Consider the following 22,373-nt stretch of genomic DNA (forward strand, 5'->3'; position numbering starts at 1 on the left):
CGATGGAGTTCCGATGAAATTCCGCTCAAGCTGTCTTGCATTCACACACCCACACCAAATTCCGACCCTCCAGAACGTGGTGACGTACAACAAGTACGACGGGACTAGAAAACGGAAGTTCAATAGCCAGTAGCCAATAGCTTCCGTCTCGTACTAGCTTCAGAGCATGCGTTGTTTTTGGTACGTCGGAACAGCATACAGACGAACGGTTTTCCCGATAGGAATTGGTTCCATCTGAAAAATTTAGAACATGTTCTCTTTATAGGTCCGTCATAATTTTCGACGTAAAGAGTCCGATGGGGCTTACACACGATCGGAATATACGATGAAAAGCTCCGTCTGACTTTTTCTGTTGGACATTCCGCTCGTGTGTACACGGCATTAGACACACCATCTCCTAATGTACAACCTAATTGACTCACCCTCCAAGGACTGCACATCCAACAATTTTTTGCAGTGACTTACAAATAAAATTCACACCTGACCAATGAGATACACTTCTTTATTTATAGACAAAATATCAGTTAGTACAAGATTTCAGGAATCCCATTTTAATTTTCTCAGAAGATGGTACAAACCTTCTAGGCACACTTAAAAATCCCAACATTCCCGACGTGTTGAAAGGTGGGGATATCCAACATGTTCTTTGGGCTACCCTTTTGATTGAAGGTTCAAACGAATGCAAAAAAGTTTACAGACATGCTACTGCCAAATGACCCAGCGTTTCTTCCTGTTAACAATGCTACAGCATTCCTATGAAAATCTAAAAGAAAAACGCAGCACTACTACATTTGATTAAATTGGCCAGCTGCATTGCAGACTACTAGAAACAGAATCATTCACCCTCCATGGCCATGTGGATTGCTATAATCAATAACAGACAAATGGAAGATCTTATCTCTACCAGTAGGGGTACTGAGCTTACCAATACTCTTGAGTACAGAACACTCATACATGAAGAGTCTACACACCCTGCACAGAAGCACCTGCTGCCAGAGGACTGAAGGCAGTTGGGGGAGCCTAATGTGTCTCTTCCTCACTTTCTTCAGCTTTGCATCTATCGTCAATCCTTCCTCAATTCTCTCACCCACCCCACACCCTCTTTTTTATTTTCCATTAATTTTATCCTTCCCCTTCATCCTCTCTCCTATTACTGCTCCCCCAAATCTATAGTATCACTTTGCTATTTCCCAACACTTATTTCCATTCCATACTTCTATGTTGCTTATAAAATGCTTACGCTGGAAAAGGAATAATCTTCAGATTCAGGTTATGCTTGCTTATGTAATACAATTTGTCTTGACCATCAAGATCTCCTAAGAAAGCAGGAACTATGGGGGTTGTTATTTTCTTCTGTTTTGTACTACATATTGTGAAGGATGGTATGGAACTATGTTTTGTAATATGGACCTCCTACATCGCATAAGGAGGCTTTGGATTCTTCTTTCATAAAATATAAAAAATAAACAGTTTCTTGGAGCATACATAGAATTTGTTCCACTAATGGTCAGAAACATTTGTGGAAGAAATTCTATGTATGCTCTAAGACATTATTGTTATGGATGTAAGCCTATGTAAATATTATTTAATTTGGATTGATACTGTAATCTTTATTATTGTTGTTCCAGTAAAAGTAATTAAAAATTTTAAAGTACCAATCTAAGAGAACAGTATTTTTGAATCCAAAACAGCCTTTTCACTCAAAGAAAGGTACATTTTAAGTTGTTTCATGACCACTTTTTGAAAAGAATCATACCATAAGGAGGAAAGGGAATATAAGGGATAAAAAGATGTGGGACTTTAACTGGTCTTTAACTTTGGCAATAATCTTTATTACACTGTGAATTCTTGTTTTGAATAGCCTTTTAAAAGTTATGGCTTTCTGGGAATGGCTTTTTAATTTCAGAATATTTGCTTAGATAAAGACATCTATAATTTCCTCTTTTCTTCGACTGGTTTTCCATGTCTTGAGAGTCTTGCCTCTACAATTAAGCGAAAAATGCTAAAGGGAGTTCTCCCATGGGTAGGAGACCAAACTAAAGCATTTTTTACTAAAATGAGTTCACTACATGCTAAGACAGTGTACAGACAGGTGCCATGTTGTTTTAGACTTTTAGGGTCATCTTGTTTTGCACTGTAAATTTCAATCTGACTTTAATACATCGATCTCCTCCGCTGTTCTATTGTGTTCTGACAGGGGGACAGCCCCCACCAGAACACTTCAGTCAGCGCTCCCAGCTATTGGCTGAGAGTGCTAATCAGAAGCCGATCGGCAGACCTTTTTCAGTCCTGTCCCTTCATTCATAACAGCTTTGTGAATGGTCCCACAGTCTTCTGGGACCTGTCGTCGACAAGCAAGCAAGCGGAACTTCCCCTTTTTCAATCTGCTGCATTGAAAAAAAAAATAATTGTGAGGTGTAATCTGCTTGTTCTCTTGCTCCCATAAATAACGGCAGTTTGAGAAGGCTTAAAAAGGTGTGCATCAAGTGTGTCCTTCCTCACTCTATAAAAAAGGAAGCCCATTTTTATAAATTAAAATGTGATTACTCTTTGCATCACAACTTTCAAGCCTTAATTTTTCAGACAACTATTTATGAGGTAAATATGTATGCTGCTTCTATATTCAGTGTCAAAACAAAGCCATCTATTTACAATTTTTTGGTGTAAAATGCCTTCCCTCTGAAATTGCTCTATCCTCAGTGTGCGATAAAACCATTGTTTATTTCCTGATATTAAATGACTGTTCAGTCTCTCAGATATCGTGGCCTATCCAATTCAGCTTTTTTGGCTGTGGTGCAAACCTGTCCAAAAAGGCACTAACATTTCTCTGAGCAGGCATTTAGCATCCTTGAAAAATCTCTCAGAAATTGCAGCCTCTTCAAATTGCTTCCTATGTGCAAACCTGTCTGATATTTCCGTTGTCGATGTAAAAAAAATAAAAAGACACTTATAAATATATTTTTATGGACGCTAAATGCCTGCTCAAATTTTCAGAAATTGCATCCTGGGCTCAGGTGCAAACCTGTATGTTATTTTTATCATCAATGGCCAACTGTCAATATTTTTTTAAAGGATGCTAAATGCTTGCTTAAGTTCTCAGATATTGTATTTTGTCAAGTATTTTAAGCAGGCTGATTTAGCTGTGGTGCAAACCAGTATGCTATTTCCATCATTTGTGTTCAAAGATGGCACGAATATTTTTTATTTTTTATTGCTAAATGTCAGCTCAATTTCTCATGAATTGTGGCCTGTTCAAACATTCAGGTTTGCACCACAGCTAAAAAGTCTGCTACTAGTTACTTTGTTGGCATTCATGAAAAATACAAAAACACAAAAGTGAGTACACCCCTTACATTTTAGTAAATATTTTATATCTTTTCATGTGACAACACTGAATAAATGACACTTTACTACAATGTAAAGTTAGGAGTGTACAGCTAACAGTGTAAATTTGCTGTCCCCTCAAATAACTCAACACACAGCCATTAATGTCTAAACTTCTGGCAACAAAAGTGAGTACACCCCTAAGTGAAAATGTCCAAATTGGGCCCAATTAGCCATTTTCCCTCCCAGTGTCATGTGACTCGTTAGTGTTACAAGGTCTCAGGTGTGAATGGTGTTATTGCTCTCACTCTCTCATACTGGTCACTGGAAGTTCAACATGGCACCTCATGACAAAGAACTCTCTGAGGATCTGAAAAAAAAGAATTATTGCTCTACATCAAGATGGCCTAGGCTATAAGAAGATTGCCAAGACCCTGAAAGTGAGCTGCAGCACGGTGGCCAAGACCATACAGTGGATTAACAGAACAGTTTCCACTCAGAGCAGGCCTTGCCATGGTCGACCAAAGAAGTTGAGTGCACGTGCTAAGCGTCATATCCAGAGGTTGTCTTTGGGAAATAGACATATGAGTGCTGCCGGCATTGCTGCAGAGGTTGAAGGGGTGGGGGGTCAGACTGTCAGTGCTCGGACCATACGCCGCACATTGCATCAAATTGGTCTGCATGGTTCCCAAAAGGAAGCCTCTTCTAAAGATGATGCACAAGAAAGCCCACAAACAGTTTGCTGAAGACAAGCAGACTAAGGACATGGATTACTGGAACCATGTCCTGTGGTCTGATGAGGCCAAGATAAACTTATTTTGTTCAGATCATGTCAAGCGTCTGTGGTGGCAACCAGGTAAGGAATACAAAGACAAGTGTCTTGCCTACAGTCAAGCATGATAGTGGGAGTGTCATGGTCTGGGGCTGCATGAGTTTTGCCGGCACTGGGGAGCTACAGTTCATTGAGGGAACCATGAATTCCAACATGTACTGTGACATACTGAAGCAGAGCATGATCCCCTCCCTTCGGAGACTGGGCCGCAGGGCAGTATTCCAACATGATAACGACACCAAACACACCTCCAAAATGAAGCTGAGGGTAAAGGTGATGGACTGGTCAAGCATGTATCCAGACCTAAACCCTACTGAACATCTATGAGGCATCCTCAATCAGAAGGTGGAGGAACGCAAGGTCTCTAACATCCACCAGCTCCGTGATGTCATCATGGAGGAGTGGAAGAGGACTCCAGTGGCAAACTGTGAAGCTCTGGTGAACTCCATGGCCAAGAGGGTTAAGGCAGTGCTGGAAAATAATGGTGGCCACACAAAATATTGAGACTTTGGGCCCAATTTGGACATTTTCACTTAGGGGTATACTCACTTTTGTTGCCAGCGGTTTAAACAATAATGGCTGTGTGTTGAGTTATTTTGAGGGGACACTCACTACTTTACATTGTAGCAACGTGTAATTTCTTCAGTGATGTCACATGAAAAGATATAATAAAATATTTACAAAAATGTGAGGGGTGTACTCACTTTTGTGAGATACTGTGTGTGTGTGTATGTGTATATATATATATATATATATATATATATATATATATATATATACACAGTGCCTTGCAAAAGTATTCACCCCCCTTGGCTTTTTACCTATTTTGTTACATTGCAGCCTTTAGTTCAATGTTTTTTTAATCTGAATTATATTTGATGTGTGGCGATTATTCCATCCAAGGGAAAAAGATTATACTTTCTTTTCCAACCCCCATAGAGTATACTCACGTATTGATTTTTTTTTTTTGTACCACACAAACAATTACACTCAGTAAGTGAGGCCTCTATTGGTTTAATCACATGGTCAGATCATGCACCAATCTTTTTAAAATACAACTTGACAGACAGACACCATACATCCAGGAGGCTATGGAAACTTAATGAAAGCCTTCTTCAGGATCCCATAGTAAGGGAGGACGTCAAGAGGGAAAAAGAATGTTTTTTCAAGATGAGCGATAATTCAGATAGCCCCCCGGGAGTAATCTTGGAAACACATAAAGCAGTAATACGGGGAGTACTGATAAAACACGGAGCAAGAATAAAGAAGGAGAGGGAAGCCAAATTAACTATGCTACTGTCCAAAATCCAAGGCATAGAGGCACAACATAAACAGACTGCAGAAGTGGAACGAGAATTATTAAATGCCCGTAGACAAGTAACAGACCTATTACAATATAGAGACAAAATGGCATTACAAATAGGACGTAAATGTAGCTACGAGTCGGGCAATAAATGTGGCAGACAACTTGCAGGCGCATTACGTGAAATGCATGCAAGGACGTTTATTCCCTCCAGTGAGGAAAAGAGATGGGGAGGTGGCTGGGATGCCTGGACTGATAGCCGAGGTGTTTGGCGAGTTCTACTCTTCACTTTACAATTTTAATATAGACGCACAAGATCAAACAGTGATGGAGGAGTATCTAAAAGCAAGTGGAATGCCGTGCCTGACAACTAGTGTGCAGGAGGAGTTGGACTTGGCCAATTACTTTAGAAGAGGTACAGAGAGGAATAAGATTAGCAAAAATGGGAAATGCACCAAGACCAGATGGTCTCTAGGCTCAGTACTATAAGTTATTCTCATCAATATTGGGACCCTAACTGGTTAAAATGTTTAATGAGCTGGGGGAGGGAGCCTCTTTCCATCCAGAGACATTAAGAGCTATGATAGCGGTGATTCCAAGGAAGGAAAGGATCCAAAGCAATGTAGAAGTTATAGGCCAATATCCTTATTGAATGCGGATCTAAAGATATTCAGTAAGATTATAGCCTTAAGACTACAACAGCAATTACTCTTCCTGATCCATCAGGATCAGGTAGGGTTTGTTCCAGCAAGAGAAGCAAGGGATAATACCATCAAAACCCTGAATCTGATGCATATAGCAAACTCAACTAAGACTCCATGTGTGTTCCTAGGAACAGACGCTGAGAAGGCATTTGATAGGGTGGGATGGAATGAGAATGGGAGGGAAAATGATTAGAAGGATTGCAGAAGGATTTCAGGCATGTATAAAGAACCTAAAGGTCAAGTGAAGGTAAACTGAGTAGTCTCCCCCCCATTTGCGATAAGGAATGGGACAAGGCAGGGATGCCCATTGTCCCCTTTATTGTTTGCACTGATACTGGAACCTCTGTTATGTAGAATTCGGCTTAATAAGGATATTTGGGGAATAACGGTAGGAGGAATCCAACATAAAGTTGCAGCATATGCAGATGATATGCTCTTCCCAATGACCAATCCCATAATTTCGCTCCCAAACTTATTTAGAGAAATTGAGACATACAGTACACTATCCTTTTTCAAGATAAATTACTCTAAATCAGAGGCATTGGCGGTAGCTGTCCCGAAAGAAATGATGATGTCATTAAAAGCAAATTATAAATTTAAATGGGCAGATCAATTCCTGAAGTACCTAGGGACTTGTATAGCAGTGGACCCTTCTAAAACATATGAGCTTAATTTCCCGCCAGCGTTAAAAAAGGTGCGAGGTATATTGGAGAGATGGCATAAGGGATTACATTCCTGGTTTGGAAGAAGCAATATAATTAAGATGAATATGCAACCAAAAATTCTGTACCTCCTTCAGACAGTCCCAATTGCAATCCCTAGGAAGTTCTTTAGAAATATACAAATATTATTTACAAAATTCATCTGGGCACACAAACATCCTAGGATCAGGAGGACTCTGTTGTCCCTACCAAAACAAAACGGGGGGGCTGGCGGTCCCAGATATATATAAATATTACCAGGCAGTACATCTGGGCTGCCTGTTGGATTGGTGCCGACACGGAGAACTTAAAATCTGGCCAAGATTGGAGCAAGCGCAGAGTGGGGAGTTACTGTATAGGGCCCCTTGGTGTTTCAAGGACTTGACATCTAAAACTAAGACACACCCAACAATAGGACCTACACTGTGTGTTTGTTATAACCTCTTATTTAAGGGTAAGTTATCTACAAAGGGATCAACCTTAGTACCTATATTGGGGAATCCGCAATTCATATTAGGAACACAAAAAGGACCTTTTGACGTCCTGATCAAACGGGGACTGTATCAGGCATCGCATTTTTTGAGATCAGGTAGATGGCCAACAGTGCAGAAATTGGTAGACAGAAATGGCCCCTTCCAATTAGATAATGTCGTAGTTGTGCCGCCGACCAAAAATCTATGTACTAGGGTACCACCAAGTCCTCTGGATCGGAATCTGTTACCACTCGAAAAATATTGTATGGAGACTGAACCAATAAAGCATGCTGTCTCCAGAATGTATGCATTGTTGATTAAACCATCGGAGAACTATCAGTTACCTTTCCTCCGGAAATGGGAAACAGATTTGGGGAGGACCTTTTCGGAGGAACAAAAAACTAATATGATACATTCAATATTTAACCCCTTCCCGCCGACCGAACGCATATATGCGTCCTCGGCTTTCCGGGGTTATACCGGGATGATGCCCGCAGCTGCAGGCATCATCCCGGTACCGTTGTTTTCAGCGGGCGATCGGCTACCCGAATATAACAACCGATGCGGCTAAAAGCCGCTCGGTTGTTATACCGGAGGAGCGGGAGGGGACATCCCCCCCCTCCCGCCGCCTCCCGCCGCTGTTACCGGGCCTCCCGTGCGATCGGGAGGCCCGGTGTCCGGTCCGCTGCCTTCGGCGGCTGGGGGCGGACTGGAACGAAGCTGCGAGCGGCTTCGTTCCAGCCTTCTTCTTGTAAATGCGGAAGCGACGTCATGACGTCACTTCCCGTTTACTCGGCTGCCAATGGCGCCGAATTTAAAAAAGTACACAGTATTCAGAATCGCCGTTTTCGGCGATCTGAATACTTTGAAGTGTAAAGGAGGGATGGGGGGTCTTTTAGACCCCCCATCCCTCCATAAAGAGTACCTGTCACCACATATTACTGTCACAAGGGATGTTTACATTGCTTGTGACAGCAATAAAAGTAAAAAAAAAAAAAAAAAATTTAAACACAATTTATAAAGTACAAAAATAAATAAATTAAATAAAAAAAAAAAAAAAAAATTTTTAAAGTGCCCCTGTCCCCGCGAGCTCGCGCAGCGAAGAAAACGCATACGGAAGTCGCGCCCGCATATGTAAACGGTGTTCAAACCACACATGTGAGGTATCGCCGCGATCGTCAGAGCGAGAGCAATAATTCTAGCCCTAGACCTCCTCTGTAGCTCAAACCTGGTAACCGTAAAAAATTTTTAAAGCGTCGCCTATGGAAATTCAAAGGTACCGTAGTTCGTCGCCATTCCACGAGTGCGTGCAATTATAAAGGGTGACATGTTTGGTATCTATTTACTCGGCGTAACATCATCTTTCACATTATACAAAAAAATTGGGGTAACTTTACTGTTTGGATTTTTTAAAATTCATGAAAGTGTCACTTTTCCAAAAATTTGCGTTTAAAACACCGCTGCACAAATACCGTGTGATAAAAAATATTGCAACAATCGTCATTTTATTCTCTAGATTCTTTGCTAAAAAAATATATATAATGTTTGGGGGTTCTAAGTAATTTTCTAGCAAAAAATATGGATTTTAACTTGTAAACACCAAATTTCAAAAATAGGCTTAGTCATGAAAGGGTTAAGACAGCAATATGTACCAAAATACAGGAAACTAATTATAAAATCATTTCACAATAGTACAGAACCCCAGATAAACTTCAAAAATGTTTCCCGAATGCATCAGATAGATGCTGGCGAAGCCAGATAGAACAGGGGACTTGATACATGTTTTTTGGTCTTGTCCCAGAGTGAGGACATTTTGGAGGAGGTCCGGGAGATAATTAAAAAATTTAGCGATGTGGAAATACAGAAAGACCCAGCTTTTTTCCTTTTGCATCTGTCAGAGATTCCGGGGAAAATATATAGGAACTCTATTTTGTGTCATTTGGTGAATGCAGCTAAAGCATGCATCCCGCTCAAGTGGAAACAGGCACAAACCCCTGCAGTGAGTATGTGGCTTAGGAAAGCAGAGGAAGTAAACGGGATGGAAGATCTAGTCTGGACAGCTAGAAAAAAAAGGGAAATTTATTTAAAACCGTGGTTGCAATGGAACTGTTTTATTTCCTCAGAGGAAGGGAAAAAACGAATTGATACAAATTAAAGATGAGGGGGGTAGTGTGGGGGGGGTGGGAGTTAAATGGGTTTTTTGTTTTTTGGGGAACTGCAGTCGGAATACTGAGAGGTAGTTGGAGTATTATGCCCGGGTCTGGGGGAAACGCCCCCTCCTGACGCGGCAGGGAGTAACAACATGGAGGGCGGAAATGAGAGAGGAAGATTACTCTTCTTATTTCTTTGTCTTCTTTGCCTCTTTTGTGACTTCTTTATGTTTATTTGGGTTCATTCTTTTATTCATCTTTATTGGATAATATATTAGAAACAGACAGGAGTAGATGGAATGGAATGTAACAAGTTATTATCATGTTTTTGTTTTGTTTTTTTATTTCTTGTCTGGCTGTATGTGCAGAAATGGAAAGTAATATACAGAAGGATTGTTCATTTTTCTCCAGTTATATAAAAGAAAAATAAATTATAAAAAAAAAAATATATTTGATGGACCAGTGCACAATAGTCTAAGTTGGTGAGGTAAAATTAGAAAAATATATACATAAAACTATTTTTCAGAAATAAAAAGCTGATAATTGGCATGTGCGTATTGTGGAGAGGCAACCCCAGGACACAGTGTAAATTAGAACTTTCAGCCTGGTTTTTGCAAAGACAGGCATGATGATTGCACACCTGTGGGCTGGGTTTATATTCCCCTCAGGAAGAGCGCTCAGGGCTCACACTTGGGAACAGCTCCACCCTACAGGCAGGTGGCCTGGTATAGGAGTTGGGAGGGCTTTCAGTTGGAGACAGCTCTATGAAAGAGAGACAGGCGGTCTCTAGGAGTCTGAGCACGTATGTCTACAGGAGGCAGATGTGGCCCACGACCAAGCAGCAGGCAGCTGAGCAAGTAAGCTACAGGAGGGTGTTTGACTAAGAGTGAGTGAGCCAGGAGGCTGAAGTTTTTCTGTTATACAAAGATGGTGGAACCCCCGCGAGGGAAGACTTTCTGTGAAGTTTGTTTCAGTTAAATAAAATTGGGCTGCCACGCCCCCTTAAAAAATATAGTCTGGACTGACCGGTGTTACTGAAAAGGCATACACCACTTGAGCATAAACACCCCAGATCATTACAGTATGTATTCACCCCCTTTGTTATGAAGCCCATAAAAAGCTCTGGTGCAACCAATTACCTTCAGAAGTCACATAATTAGTGAAATGATGTCCACCTGTGTGCAATCTAAGTGTCACATGATTTGTCATTACATATACATGCACTGGTCACCCCCATACTTAAAAAGCCGTCCTTGGACCCTACCAATCTTAACGACCTACGCCCTATCTCCTTGCTCCCCTTTTCCTCTAAACTCCTTGAACGCCTGTTTTACAACCAACTGAGTGACCACCTCATTAAGAATAACCTTCTTGATCCCCTTCAATCTGAATTTCGCCCTCAACACTCCACAGAAACTGCAATTTTAAAACTCACAAATGACCTACTAACTGCAAAAACCAACGGACACCAGGGCTTTTTTTCTCAGAGAAAAGGTGCAGGAACTCACCCTCTCTGTCCAACTCTCCGCTCCAACCACGTCCAAACCCCGCCCCCAGCCACACCTTCCTTAAAGGAGAGATTCACAGTGGTGCCAAAAAATTATAATGAGTTAAGGCTTAGAACTGTGTATCACATAAGGCAAATCCCCCCAAATCCCCCCCAGCTCTCCTCATCACAAATTCCTCCTAGTTCTCCTCTCATCACAAATCCCCTCCCAGCTCTCCTCTCATCACAAATCCCTTCCCAGCTCTCCTCTCATCACAAATCCCTTCCCAGCTCTCCTCTCATCACACATCCCCTCCTAGCTCTCCTCTCATCACAAATCCCTTCCTAGTTCTCCTCTCATCACAAATCCCCTCCTAGTTCTCCTCTCATCACAAATCCCCTCCTAGTTCTCCGCTCATCACAAACCCCCTCCTAGTTCTCCGCTCATCACAAATCCCCTCCTAGCTCTCCTCTTATCACAAATCCCCTCCTAGCTCTCCTCTCATCACAAATCCCCTCCTAGCTCTCCTCTCATCACAAATCCCCTCCTAGCTCTCCTCTCATCACAAAGCCCCCCAGCTCTCCTCTCTGCTGACCTCACCCTCCTCCTCCACACACATACTTTCTCAGCTCCCCTTTCATTACAAGTTCCCCCAAGCTATCCTCTGTGTACAATGCTCTCCCCTCTGCTAAATGCACACAAACTTTACCTCTCTGCACATATTCCCCCTCCCCCACACACTTTCACAGTGCAATCCTCTCTGAATGAACGCAGTCTCTGCAAAGCTCTCCCTAAAAAAAAATCCCCCTTCCCAGCACAAATCTCCTTCCACCCCACAAATCCATATCCCAGCACAGCTCCTCGTCCCAGCAAAAATACCCCCCCCCAAGCATAAATCCTCCTCCCAGTACAAATTCTCTCCCCCAAATCTCCCCTTCCAGCACAACATGTTCCCCATCCTGGAACAATTCCTCTCCCCTTGTCCTCATTCCTCCAAGCCCCTCCTACACAAGTCCTCTCCCCAGTTCCATCACATATCTTCCCACCTAAATCCCCCCTGCCAGTACAAATTTTCCCCCACAAACACAAATCCTTTCCCCCTTTCTAATCCAAATTCAAACCTCCATACTGTCCCAGTTTTAATGGGCCTTTCCTGAGATTTAAACAAAATCCCAGCATCCCATGAATCCGGGCTGAGTCCTAGAGCCCAGTGCTGAAACAAGTTCTGGCACTAGGCTCCACTAACTTGTCAAGCAGGAGCTTGTGTGGGCCTCCAAGGTAAATGTCCTCCATCTCTTGGGGTCCCAGATGACATGATCATGCCCTCTGTGAGAAGGAGAATATCTGGGAGGGAGAGGGATAGTGCTGGAAGGGGGAAGGGGGCTAGCGCTGGAAGGGGGAGGGGGGAGAGGGTTAGTGCTGGAAGGGGGGGAGAGGGCTAGTGCTGGAAGGGGGGAGAGAGAGAGCTAGTGGTGGAAGGGGGGAGAGAGAGGGCTAGTGCTGGAAGGGGGGGAGAGAGAGGGCTAGTGCTGGAAGGGGGGGAGAGAGAGGGCTAGTGCTGGAAGGGGGGGAGAGAGAGGGCTAGTGCTGGAAGGGGGGGAGAGAGAGGGCTAGTGCTGGAAGGGGGGGAGAGAGAGGGCTAGTGCTGGAAGGGGGGGAGAGAGAGGGCTAGTGCTGGAAGGGGGGGAGAGAGAGGGCTAGTGCTGGAAGGGGGGGAGAGAGAGGGCTAGTGCTGGAAGGGGGGGAGAGAGAGGGCTAGTGCTGGAAGGGGGGGGAGAGAGAGGGCTAGTGCTGGAAGGGGGGGGAGAGAGGGCTAGTGCTGGAAGGGGGGAGAGAGAGGGCTAGTGCTGGAAGGAGGGGGGTGGAAATGTGCTGGGGGGAGAGGAGGGGCTAGTGCTGGAAGGGGGGTTAGAAATGTGCTGGGGGGAGAGGTGAGCTAGTGCTGGAAGGGGGGGAGAGAGGGCTAGTGCTGGAAGGGGGAGGGCTAGTGCTGGAAGGGGGGAGAGGGATAGTGCTGGAAGGGGGCTAGTGCTGGAAGGGGAGGGGGGAGAGGGTTAGTGCTGGAAGGGGGAGGGGGAGAGGGTTAGTGCTGGAAGGGGGAGGGGGGAGAGGGTTAGTGCTGGAAGGGGGGGAGAGAGGGCTAGTGCTGGAAGGGGGGAGAGAGGGCTAGTGCTGGAAGGGGGGAGAGAGAGGGCTAGTGCTGGAAGGGAGGGAGAGAGAGGGCTAGTGCTGGAAGGGGGGGAGAGGGCTAGTGCTGGAAGGGGGGGAGAGAGGGCTAGTGCTGGAAGGGGGGGAGAGGGCTAGTGCTGGAAGGAGGGGGGTGGAAATGTGCTGGGGGGAGAGGAGGGGCTAGTGCTGGAAGGGGGGGTGGAAATGTGCTGGGGGGAGAGGTGAGCTAGTGCTGGAAGGGGGGGAGAGAGGGCTAGTGCTGGAAGGGGGGGCTAGTGCTGGAAGAGGGGGAAAGAGGGCTAGTGCTGGAAGGGGGGAGAGGGCTAGTGCTGGAAGGGGGGAGGGCTAGTGCTGGAAGGTGGAGAGGGCTAGTGCTGTAAGGGGGAGAGGGCTAGTGCCGTAAGGGGGAGAGGGCTAGTGCCGGAAGGGGGAGGGGGAGAGGGGGAGTGCTGGAAGGGGGAGGAGGGAGAGGGCTAGTGCTGAAAGGGGGGTGGGGGGAAGAGGGCTAGTACTGGAAGGGGGAGGGAGAGAGGGCTAGTGCTGAAATGGGGGTGGGGGAGAGGGCTAGTACTGGTAGGAGGAGGGAGAGAGGGCTAGTGCTGGAACGGGGAGGGAGAGAGGGCTGGAAGGGGGGTTGGAAATGTGCTGTGGGAGAGGGGGGTGGAAATGTGCTGGGGGGAGAGGGGGGCTAGTGCTAGAAGTGGGGGTTGGAAATGTGCTGGGGGAAGAGGGGGGCTAGTAATGTGCTGGGGGGAGAGGGGGGCTAGTGCTAGAAGGGGGGGTTGGAAATGTGCTGGGGGGAGAGGGGGGTTAGTGCTGGAAGAAGGGGGGGTGGAAATGTGCTGGGGGGAGAGGGGGGCTAGTAATGTGCTGGGGGGGAGAGGGGGCTAGTGCTGGAAGGAGGGGGGGCTAGTGCTGGAAGGGGGGGGTTGGAAATGTGCTGGGGAGAGAGGGGGGCTAGTGCTGGAAGCAGGAGATTGGAAATGTGCTGGGAGGAGAGGGGAGCTATTGCTGGAAGGGGGTGGAAATGTGCTGGGGGGAGAGGTGAGCTAGTCCTGGAAGGGGGGCTAGTGTTGGAAGGGGGGGGTTGGAAATGTGCTGGGGGGAGAGGGGGCTAGTGCTGGAAGGAGGGGGGTGGAAATGTGCTGGGAGGAGAGGGGAGCTAGTGCTGAAAGGGGGGGTTGGAAATGTGCTGGGGGGAGAGGGGAGCTAGTGCTGGATGGGGGGTGGAAATGTGCTGGGGGAGAGAGGGCTAGTGCTGGAAGGGGGGGAGAGAGGGCTAGTGCTGGAAGGGGGGGCTAGTACTGGAGGGGGAGGGCTAGTGCTGGAAGGGGGGGGAGAGAGGGCTAGTGCTGAAAGGGGGGGAGAGGGCTGGTGCTGGAAGGGGGGAGAGGGCTGGTGCTGGAAGGGGGGAGGTCTAGTGCTGGGAGGGGTTGGAGGGCTAGTGCTGGAAGGGGGAGAGGGCTAGTGCTGGAAGGGAAAGAGGGCTAGTGCTGGAAGGGAAAGAGGGCTAGTGCTGGAAGGGGAAGAGGGCTAGTGCTGGAAGGGGAAGAGGGCTAGTGCTGGAAAGGGGAGAGGGCTAGTGCTGGAAGGGGAGGGGCTAGTGCTGGAAGCGGGAGGGGCTAGTGCTGGAAGGGAGAGGGGGGAGAGGGAGCAGGCTAGTGCTGGAAGGGGGGGCTAGTGCTGAAAGGGGGTGGGGGGAGAGGGTTAGTGCTGGAAGGGGGAGGGAGAGAGGGCTAGTGCTGGAAGGGGGAGGGAGAGAGGGCTGGAAGGGGGGTTGGAAATGTGCTGGGGGAGAGGGGGGGTGGAAATGTGCTGGGGGAGAGGGGGGTTAGTGCTAGAAGGGGGGGGTTGGAAATGTGCTGGGAGGAGAGGGGGGCTAGTAATGTGCTGAGGGGAGAGGGGGGCTAGTGCTAGAAGGGGGGGTTGGAAATGTGCTGGGGGGAGAGGGGGGCTAGTGCTGGAAGGAGGGGGGGTGGAAATGTGCTGGGGGGAGAGGGGGGGTTAGTGCTGGAAGGAGGGGGGGCTAGTGCTGGAAGGGGGAGGTTTGAAATGTGCTGGGGAGAGAGGGGGGCTAGTGCTGGAAGGGGGGGTTGGAAATGTGCTGGGAGGAGGGGGTGGAAATGTGCTGGGGGGAGAGGGGATCTAGTGCTGGAAGGGGGGTGGAAATGTGCTGGGGGGAGAGGTGAGCTAGTGCTGGAAGGGGGGTTGTAAATGTGCTGGGGGGAGAGGGGGCTAGTGTTCGAAGGGGGGGTTGGAAATGTGCTGGGGGGAGAGGGGGCTAGTGCTGGAAGGAGGGGGGATGGAAATGTGCTGGGGGAGAGGGGGGCTAGTAATGTGCTGGGGGGAGAGGGGGGCTAGTGCTGGAAGGAGGGGGGGTGGAAATGTGCTGGGGGAGAGGTGAGCTAGTGCTGGAGGGGGGGTTGGAAATGTGCTGGGGGAGAGGGGAGCTAGTGCTGGAGGGGGGTTGTAAATGTGCTGGGAGGAGAGGGGGGCTAGTGCTGGAAGGGGGGGTTGGAAATGTGCTGGGGGGAGAGAGGAGCTAGTGCTGGAAGGGGATGTCAGGTTTCAAATTAATCCCACACCGATTTCTGGCATATGTCCTCTCATACCAAAGCACATATCCTCCTAACCCCCCAATCACTCCACCAAGTGTACATCGTTTTTTGTTTCCTGCTTCCCAATCCCAGCCACTCTCCCCCCCTCCTCCCTGTCTATCTATAAAGCATAGAAAAGTTTGTACAGACCTGAAGTCAGCACGTGTTCCTGCTCCCCCTCCTCTTGTGTGTGTATACAGAGCTGAATGAGAAGGAGGAGGGGAAGGAGACAGCTTCGTTCTGCTGTGTGTGAGTGAGACAGGCAACTGCAGGGACGGGAGTCTGCACGATCATCAGATGCATGACAGCAGACATGTCACTCCCGGGGGAGGAGAGGAGAGGGCTGGCAGAGGTTCCGGAACGCAGTTCCGGTGAGTTCTGGCTGAAAAAAAGCCCTGACGGACACTATTCTGTACTCCTACTTCTGGACCATTCAGCTGCCTTTAACATGGTTGACCACCCCCTCCTCAAAAAAAAAACTTTACTCCCTCGGTCTCCGTGACTGTGTTCTTCAGTGGCTCTCATCCTACCTATCCCAACGCACCTTCAGTGTCACTTACAATTCTACTTCCTCCACTCCTCTTCCCTTCTCCGTCGGGGTCCCCCAAGGTTCTGTTCTTGGACCTCTTTTATTTTCAATCTAAACCTCTTCCCTGGATCAGCTGATAGCCTTTCATGGCTTTCAATATCATTTCTACGCTGACGACACACAAATCTATCTCTCCACCCCTCAACTCATTCCATCAGTCTCCTCACGCATCAGTAACTTACTAACAGACATATCTGTATGGATGTCACACCACTTCCTCAAACTCAACTTGTCCAAAACTGAGCTTATAATATTTCCTCCCCCACTTGCCTCTTCCCCTGACTTATCTGTCAAGAGCAATGGCACAACCATCCACCCATCCCCACATGTCAGCGTGCTAGGTGTTATCCTGGACTCTGAACTCTCCTTTCGGCCCCACATCCAATCACTCTCCAAAGCTTGCCGCCTCAACCTCCGCAACATCTCTAAACTACGTCCCTTTCTAACCAATGAAACCACAAAGTTACAAAGCCATCCACAACTATGCCCCCAGCTACATCACTAGCCTAGTCTCAAAATACCAACCTAATCGCTCTCTTCGTTCCTCCCAAGACCTCCTGCTCTCTAGCTCCCTCATCACCTGCTCCCATATCCGCCTCCAGGACTTCTCCCGAGCCTCGTCCATCCTCTGGAATTCCCTACCCCAATCTGTCAGAATGTCTCCAAACTTATCCACTCTTAGGCAATCCCTGAAAACTTTCCTCTTCAGAGAAGCCTATCCTGCCTCCATCTAACAACTGCACTATTTTCTCCATTAGCTCATCCCCCACAGCTATTACCCTTTTGTATAACTTGACCCTCCCTCCTAGATTGTAAGCTCTAACGAGCAGGGCTCTCTGATTCCTCCTGTATTGAATTGTATTGTAATTGTACTGTCTGCCCTAATTTTGTAAAGCGCTGCGTAAACTGTCGACGCTATATAAATCCTGTATAATAATAATAATATACACACCTTTTTGAAATACCCCAGAGGCTGCAACGCCTAAGCAAGAGTCACCACTAACCAAACACTGCCATGAAGACCAAGGAACTCTCCAAACAAGTAAGGGACAATGTTGTTGGAAAGTACAAGTCAGGGTTAGGTTATAAAAAAATATCCAAATCTTTGATGAACTCTAGGAGCACCATCAAATCTATCATAACCAAATGGAAAGAACATGGCACAACAGCAAACCTGCCAAGAGACGGCCGCACACCAAAACTCATGGACCGGGCAAGGAGGGTATTAATCAGAGAGGCAGCACAGAGACCTAAGGTAACCCTGGAGGTGCTGCAGAGTTCCACAGCAGAGCCTGGAGTATCTGTACATAGGACGACAATAAGCTGTATGCTCCATAGAGTTGGGCTTTATGGCAGAGTGGCCAGAAGAAAGCCATTACTTTCAGCAAAAAACAAATTGGCACATTTGCGAAAAGGCATGTGGGAGACTCCCAAAATGTATGGAGGAAGGTGCTCTGGTCTGATGAGAGTAAAATTGAACTTTTTGGCCATCAAAGAAAACGCTATGTCTGGCGCAAACCCAACACATCACATCACCCAAAGAACATCGTCCCCACAGTGAAACATGGTGCATCATGCTGTGGGGATGTTTGACAAGTTTCCCAGTCCCGACTGCTGAAAGAGTTGAGTAAAAGTTGGATGGTGCTAAATACAGGGATATTCTTGAGCAAAACCTGTACCACTTTGTGTGTGATTTGAGGCTAGGACGGAGGATCACCTTCCAGCAGGGCAATGACCCCAAACACCCTGCTAAAGCAAAACTTGAGTGGTTTAAGGGAAACATGTAAATGTGTGGGAATAGCCTAGTCAAAGCCCAGACCTCAATCCAATAGAAAGTCTGTGGTCAGACTTAAAGATTGCTGTTCACAAGTGCAAACCATGCAGCTTGAAGGAGCTGGAGTAGTTTTGCAAGGAGGAATGGGCAAAAGTCCCAGTGGTAAGATGTAGCAAGCTCATAAAGACTTATCCAAAGTGACTTGGAGCTGTGATAGCCGCAAAAGGTAACTCTTTAGGGGGTGAATAGTTATGAACATTTACCTTTTCTGTTATTTTGTCCTATTTGTTGTTCTTCACCCCCCCAAAAAAAACATCTTCAAAGTTGTGGGCATGTTCTGTTAATTAAATGATGCAAATCCTCAAACAATCTGTTAATTCCAGGTTGTGAGGCAACAAAACATGAAAAATGCCAAGGGGGTGAATACTTTTGCAAGGCACTGTGTGTGTGTGTGTGTGTATATGTATTAGACATGTGCATTCCGTTTTGTTCCGAAATGAAATTCGGACAAATTTTTCATTATTCGGAAATTCAGATGCATCCGAATTACAAAAGTAATGAATTTAAACAAATCCGAAAAAAAGCGAACGAATTTGAATCGAATTTGAAAACATATTTGAATTTGAAAACAAATTTGAATCGAATTTGAAAAGAGTAGAAATTGATTTTATAAAAAATACAATAGAATAGAATATAAAATCACAAAGCAATAGAATACATATATATAATATTTTTTTTTATTCTGTTTTATTGTTTTTCTATTATTTTCTATTCTATAATAGTCTTTTCTATTCCAATTCGAATTAATTCTATAAGAAATTTGAATTTCGGAACATGGCTTCTGAAAATTGAATTTCGTATAGAATGAATTTGAATTAGAATAGAAAAGATTTGAATAGAAAATAATAGAAAAGAATAGCCTAGAAAAAAACATATATTGTATTTTATTCTATTCTGTGCTATAGTTTTTCTATTCTATTATTTTCTATTATTTTCTATTCTAATCTTTTCTATTCAAATTCAAAATCATTGTATACGAAATTTGAAAACGTTTATATATATATATATATATATATATATATATAAAACCATTTTCAGAAATTCTAATTTCATATAGAATGAAATCGAATTAGAATAGAAGAAAATAATAGAAAAGAATAGACTAGAAAAACAATAGAATAATATAAATATATATATATATATATATATATATATATATATATATATATATATATATATATATATATATATATATATATATATATATATATAGGTTCCAAAGGTTGCTGCACTTAAAAATTTGTTGCTTTATTCCATCAAATCTTTAGAAAAAGATTACAAAGCAAGTAGAGTCATTCCAAACAAAATTGTTACAATCAGACAAAGATTACGTTTCAGGCTGATTTTGTTCGCGCCCTTCCTTAGATCAGTCAGAACACATCTGAAATTTATTTTTATATATACAAGGTCGGTGGGAGGACCTGTTTGCTGACACTAGATTGAAAGCTGTGTGTGGTTCTCCTCTACACTTCAATCCATATATATATATATATATATATATATATATATATATATATATATATAATATTTTTTTTCTATTCTGTTCCATTGTTTTTCTATGCTATTCTTTTCTATTCTATTCTAAACTTTTCTATTCAAATTTGAATTAATTCTAGACGAAATTTGAATTTCGGAAGATAGCTTCCATATAGAATGAATTTGAATTTGAATAGAAAAGATTAGAATAGAAAATAGACTAGAAAAAAATAGAACAGAATAGAATAATATATAATATATATATATATATTTTGTTTTATTCTATTCTGTTCTATTGTTTTTCTAGTCTATTCTTTTCTAAAAAAAAATAAAATTATATATATATATATATATATATATATATATATATATATATACAGAATATAGCTATAGATATATATATCTATCTATCTATATATATTTATGTAAACATCTTACGGAATTGGAATTTGGTACAGAATGAATTCGAATTTGAATAGAAAAGATTAGAATAGAATATATTATATTTTTTTCTATTCTGTTCTATTGTTTTTCTATGCTATTCTTATTTTCTATTTTAATCTTTTCTATTGGAATTCGATTTAATTCTATATGAAAATCGAATTTCACAAAATGGTTATATATAGTTTACTTTTTCAAATTTGGTCAAATATTTTCGAATGCGGTAGAATTTTTTTCGAATTCGAATACGAAACTAAACAAATCCCACAAATGAATGTAACAAATGCAACTAATTTAACTAAACAAATTTAGTTAAATAACGGATCGAAACGAAACGAAACAAATTTTTTCATCCTGCACATGTCTAATATGTATATATGTATATATGTGTATATTATATATATATAAAATATTTTATATACAACAATATCTCACAAAAGTGAGTACACCCCTCACATTTTTGTAAATATTTTATTATATCTTTTCATGTGACAACACTGAAGACATGACACTTTCACTACTTTACATTGTAGCAGTGTACAGCTTGTATAACAGTGTAAATTTGCTGTCCCCTCAAAATAACTCAACACACAGCCATTAATATCTAAACAAAAGTGAGTACACCCCTAAGTGAAAATTTCCAAATTGGGCCCAGTGTCAATGTTTTGCGTGGCCACCATTATTTTCCAGCACTGCCTTAACCCTCTTGGGCATGAAGTTCACCAGAGCTTCACAGTTTGCCACTGGGGTCCTGTTCCACTCCTCCATGACGACATCACGGAGCTGGTGGATGTTAGAGACCTTGCGCTCCTCCACCTTCCATTTGAGGATGCCCCGCAGATGCTTAATAGGGTTTAGGTCTAGAGACATGCTTGGCCAGTCTATCACCTTTACCCTCAGCTTCTTTAGCAAGGCAGTGGTCGTCTTGGAGGTGTGTTTTTGTAACTGTACTTTTGTGAGATACTGTACATATAGACATTTGACTTACTGTAACCTGTAAACATTTCACCTGGTATTTTTTTTCTGAAAAAGATCATGAACAGAGAAATATTTTCCAACTTCATAGAAGTAATTTTAATTGCTATCTCTTCTGTTGATTGGTTGCCTGTGGGTGTTTTAGCTCTTTTAATGCTATAATTGTCAATCGTTTGTGAAATGGTTGTCAAATAAAAAAGTGGTCTATGATTGACTGTCCAAAAAGAGCTGACTAATGTATTTGATATTGCTGATTGCAATCCTTTATCTTATTGATAACAGCAATCTACTCACCTAGAAGCTTGTCACGCTGAATGTCTGAATTCTGTGCAGGAGTGAAATTTCTGTTTATATGACTGATGTTTGCTAACTATTTCTGTCACCGTTTTATGGACTTCTCACATTACAAATACTCACATGCCATTGCATCCCATTCTCTTTACAAACATACAAAAACTCAGTAAATAAAGTTAAACTATAGGGAAGGTGTGTAGTTTTTATTTCCAGATAAGAGTTAGGGGGGATTAGAAATGCTGTCAGGTTTTTATTTCTGGCCATCTATATTTTGTAAAAGCTCCCCCTTCCTGTCCTGAGGGCCACCAGGAAATCCACTGGTAATCGAGCGAAAGTGGAAAGTGTTTCTGCAATATTCAAAGGACTATATAAATAGTAGATTCAAATTCACTCTAATTCCAGCCAAATAGGTGACCCTATCAAAAAATGTGAGTTATGCAGCGTACACACAGTCGGACTTTTCAACCGGACTTGTCCGAGGGACCAAATCCAGCGGACAATCCGATCGTGTGTGGGCTTCACCGGACCTTCAGCGGACTTTTCTAGTCACAAATCTGACGGACTTTAGATTTGGAACATGCTTCAAATCTTTACATCGTAACTCCGCAGGACCCAGAAATCTGCTCATCTGTATGCTAGTCCGACGGACAAAAACCGACGCTAGGGCAGCTATTGGCTACTGGCTATCAACTTCCTTATTATAGTCCGGTGTACATCATCACGTACAAATCCGTCGGACTTTGGTGTGATCGTGTGTAGGCAAGTCCGTTTGTTAAAAAGTCCGTCGGAAGTCCGTCAAAAGTCCGCTGGAAAGTCTGTCGGACCAGTCCGGTCGAAAAGTCCGCCCGTGTGTACGCGGCCTTAGGCTCACAAGGTGGGGTAAGTTCACTGCATTTTATACAATTTCACATCCTATGTTTCTTTAGATTCATATTATCAATCTGGTAAAAAAAAAAAAAAAATTACAATTTAATTTAATTAGAAAGTTCTCACAATGATTCCCTTGAAACCCCTTGATATAAAT

General features: G+C 44.0%; 1 protein-coding gene across 1 annotated transcript in view; it reads right to left on the reverse strand.

Moving 5' to 3' along the window:
* Positions 1 to 21,398, reverse strand: part of LOC141105371 (membrane-spanning 4-domains subfamily A member 4A-like) — a 119,006-nt gene extending 97,608 nt beyond the window's left edge. Inside the window, exon 1 of the mRNA XM_073595238.1 lies at positions 21,350 to 21,398. The gene's annotated coding sequence lies outside the window, so the exon portion shown is untranslated. The remainder of the gene's footprint in view (positions 1 to 21,349) is intronic.
* Positions 21,399 to 22,373: the final 975 nt, after the last annotated feature.

The sequence above is a fragment of the Aquarana catesbeiana genome, linkage group LG08, assembly GCF_042186555.1.
Source record: "Aquarana catesbeiana isolate 2022-GZ linkage group LG08, ASM4218655v1, whole genome shotgun sequence".
Classification (NCBI taxonomy): Eukaryota; Metazoa; Chordata; class Amphibia; order Anura; family Ranidae; genus Aquarana; species Aquarana catesbeiana.